The sequence below is a fragment of the Dermacentor silvarum genome, chromosome 11 (assembly GCF_013339745.2).
Source record: "Dermacentor silvarum isolate Dsil-2018 chromosome 11, BIME_Dsil_1.4, whole genome shotgun sequence".
NCBI classification, from domain to species: domain Eukaryota; kingdom Metazoa; phylum Arthropoda; class Arachnida; order Ixodida; family Ixodidae; genus Dermacentor; species Dermacentor silvarum.
Window position 1 is genome coordinate 7,113,404 of NC_051164.1, and position 3,621 is coordinate 7,117,024.

At 46.6% G+C, this 3,621-nt stretch overlaps 1 long non-coding RNA gene across 3 annotated transcripts in view; it reads left to right on the forward strand.

Annotated features, from left to right (window-relative positions):
• The first annotated feature begins 353 nt into the window (after positions 1 to 353).
• LOC125941381 (uncharacterized) overlaps positions 354 to 3,621 on the forward strand; it is a 12,499-nt gene continuing 9,231 nt past the window's right edge. Inside the window, exons 1-3 of one of the 3 annotated variants that reach the window (XR_007464215.1) lie at positions 354 to 570; positions 1,221 to 1,295; positions 2,081 to 2,128. This is a non-coding gene — a long non-coding RNA (uncharacterized LOC125941381). The remainder of the gene's footprint in view (positions 571 to 1,220; positions 1,296 to 2,080; positions 2,129 to 3,621) is intronic. The other 2 variants (XR_007464217.1, XR_007464218.1) reach the window with 2 other exon arrangements.

Here is a 3,621-nt window from a genome sequence, read left to right on the forward strand (position 1 = left end):
TGAATGAACGCCAACAATCGTGTTCATTGACCACGTATACAAAACACACAAACGATCGATGTCGAATTCATAATTACTCTCATGAGTTGGGATGTCATTTTAAGAATGCTTAAGCCTGATGCAGTTCTCAACATTTCTTATCTGTACAACTGTACAACTTTGTACCTTCCACCCATGGAGGAAGGAAACAACTTGAAAAAAAAAGTTTTTTTTATCTTGCTCTATGCTTCCACCCACTACTGTTGTACGGCATTGCTTTAGTAGTATTTTTCTTTTCTGTTTTGGTTTGGTTTGGGTGATGCAGTGGTGGCAGTCGAAGTCGCATGCCAATCCGCATCCATAGAATCTACGGCCATAGCCACAGCTGTCATCTAAGCGAGAACGACTGCGTTGCACTGTGTTAAGCTCGAGATGCTTGTATTCGTTGAATATGAAGTGGACATGACCACTGCGGTTGTCAGGCACACCGCAGTGCAAAACTTTAACCCAGAGAATGTCGTGGATTTCGATCCAATTGTCCTCTACGACGTGTGGTGGAACGGCGATGCGACAGAGTGCTGCACATGGCTGGTAAGTTCTACTCATTCGTTAATATGCACACCTTAAATGTTTATACGACTAACATTTCGAACGATTTAATCTTCACCGGCATGTGCTTTGTCCCGCTCATTGTGCAGTAAGCAAATGTCCGGCGCAATCTCGTAGCGTGACTTTGGGGTTTAGGCCTGGCTGCTCGAGACGTATCTCTCCTTTGATTAGAGTCTCGGGCAGTCTGCGATATGTCTGGAAGGGTCGGCGTTATGAAATGGGGAGGGGGTGCAGCACGCACTGCCGCGGACGCTCAAGGTAGACACTGCTTCGCAGGAGGGGCCATCGGCGCAAATGTGTGCTTTTGGCAGTTAGCAGCAGAATTTTGGTTTTGGACACATAATTTTGGGCGTAAATGTTAAGCGGCTCCATATTTAGTCTGATGGAAAAACATATGCCACATGAGAACCTGTCTGCTGCATGAACGGGTATCTGTCGTGTAGTGGACGTGGGAGTCACGCTTGCAAATGCTTTGCATTCATGAAAGGATGAAACGAGAGTAATGCCAGGGGGAGACCAGAGAAACTGATATTCTGGCCTGATTTGTTATTATGACACTTGAATGTTTATCACCTAACATTGCTGCCTGTCGGCAGTGTCAGCTTTGTAATGCCTTGTTAAATGCAATGCAGAAACTGAAGAAATGGTGCTGCACACGTCGAAAAGGCTCAGAAATCTGTCCTTAGAAAAGGGCAAGAGCACCAAAGGTATGGCAACTGAAAGTTGACAAGATTTTAGATTTATATGTTGTTACTGATTTGTGTCATGTGGCTGTGCTCTATATAAAAAAAATGGCGCTACATGCTAGTATTTTTACCCAAGCCCAAACCGCATGCGAGCGATTTTGTGCGCGACGGCGACGAGCGACGGAACAAGCCGTCGCGCAAACTGATCACTCGTTCTTGTCGCTTGATCGCTTGGTTCTGGTAATCTACAACTCGTCGCCGGAACGACTTTCTATGAGCGACTAGCCAATAGCGCGAAGCCAGAACAAGATGTACATCAGTCAAGTACAACTGATTGTCGCACGGAACAAGCGAATGACTCAATTTTGATACGCACAAGAACCTAGTGCAAGACCTTAAGAAATATTTATGGTGCTCTTTACAGTAAAACATATCAAGTTAAACTAATAGAGCATGCGTCACACCAGTTACGGCGCGTATTTGCTGCCCTCATACCAGCAACACCGGGGAAACAGCGCTCAAGTCATCGCTCGCGTGTGGTACGACTTGTAGGCGACGAGCGAATGCGAACAGCCATCTCCGTCATGTCACTTGTCGCTGTTGCGTGCAAGATCGCGTGCATGCGGTTTATACTTAAGGCTTGTTGAAGGCCTTACAAGAGCATTGCATCTTTTTGCAAAGGAAGTGAGCTCTGCAGTGGACACAATGTAGTGCATATTTGTGCATGAAGACATTTGTGTGTGGCTTTCTATGACTTCAAATTGCACTTCCATGTCTGTGTTCATCTTATTGTGTAATTTTTACAGGAATTATAACTGCCATGGCCTCTATGGCACCTTTGTCACAGGAGCATGGTAAGAGTACATTTTTTGTACAGCACTGTTCAGTTTCAAGCACCAATTTTTTCTAGTTGTGCAGTACTTCACACTCACTGATATTCGTCCACGCTCAGCAGTGCTTACTCACCGCCACTACCTTACAAATGGACCTTTTTCCAGTAAGCGACCCCTCTAGCGGCCATCACTTCAACTAAATTTGACGGGCAACACACACACGCTCCACCGCTTCTCGCCTCTACGCAAAGCATGGTAGCGTTTGACCAAGCAGTCTCTTGCGACGGCTGTCCCTGCTTTTTTTTCTTCTGTCGCTTGTGTTGCTGAAGCAGCTTCTCATTGTCCTGCTCTAGCGCGCATGTATTTGCTCACATGTAGCAATAACACATTTTACATTTACTGATGCAATGGCAGCATGCTGATGCGATGTGCAGGCCATTTGTAACCAAGATTTGAGAGATGCGCCGCTTTTGTTCTTCAGCAGCTTGGTCAGTACTTTGACTCAACTGGCGAAGGCATGTGTGAGCGTGAAACGCGCCGTGGCAGGACTTTCTTCAGGATAAACTCGACCATCGTTTTGAGTGGCTCGACTTGAAGGAGGCGGTCAACAGACGCATGCACGTGCGTACGAGCTTGCCCTCAAGAGCGGGCATGCAAGCAGCTCACCATGATGAACAAACAACATGCAAAACTTCTGCACACATACTGCGAGTGCACTGCAGGGCAAGTGTTGTTTTATATCGAGATATGTATCGTATATGGCATGGTACTGGGGACTAATTGAACGCAACACAGTACGGGGGGCTAAGCAGAATGTAAGTGGACGCAACACGTTGTTTTGTCAGGGTGCATAAAGCTTCATTTGCCTGCAAAAAGTAAGACTCGCGAGTTTTGCATAATGCGGCACCACGCGTGTGTCGCTTTGGCCTCGAACGATGCATTCTGATCGGCTGTGTGGCGAGATTGTTCTTTTCGTTTGGCCCCATGTAACCGTACAGCTATTTCCGCTTGCATGCGGTAGCACATTCTTATGCCAATGGTAAATCCGTGCGGTATACATACCCGTAGATTAAAACATCGCCGTGACTTCCGAGTCGGTCGTAAGGCGAGAAGTCCAATAATCACAGCGCCAGCATCATGCTGTTACCAGAACGCAGGCTTACCTCACTCAGCAAGAATTGCGTGATAACTCACTGATAACATGGGGTATTTTTTTTTAATTTGACCGTGCGCTCCACTTCAGTACAATGTTCACCATTCCACGCCGGTTTGTGCAATCGACGGTACAGAAAGTGCCTGCATGAGTTTGTCGCAAACGCTGCGCCTATCGCTCGAGCGTTAGTTCACAGAGTCTTTTCATCGACAAAAGTGCTTGCAGTCTTTCCCACAAACAGCTAAGTGTTTCCTTTAACCAATATTCTTGCCCAGAACACGAGAAAAATTATTGATCAGCAACTCAAGCTCAGGAAATTGCCGCGGATCATGCAAGGGTTCACGCACTCACTTCGCCCACC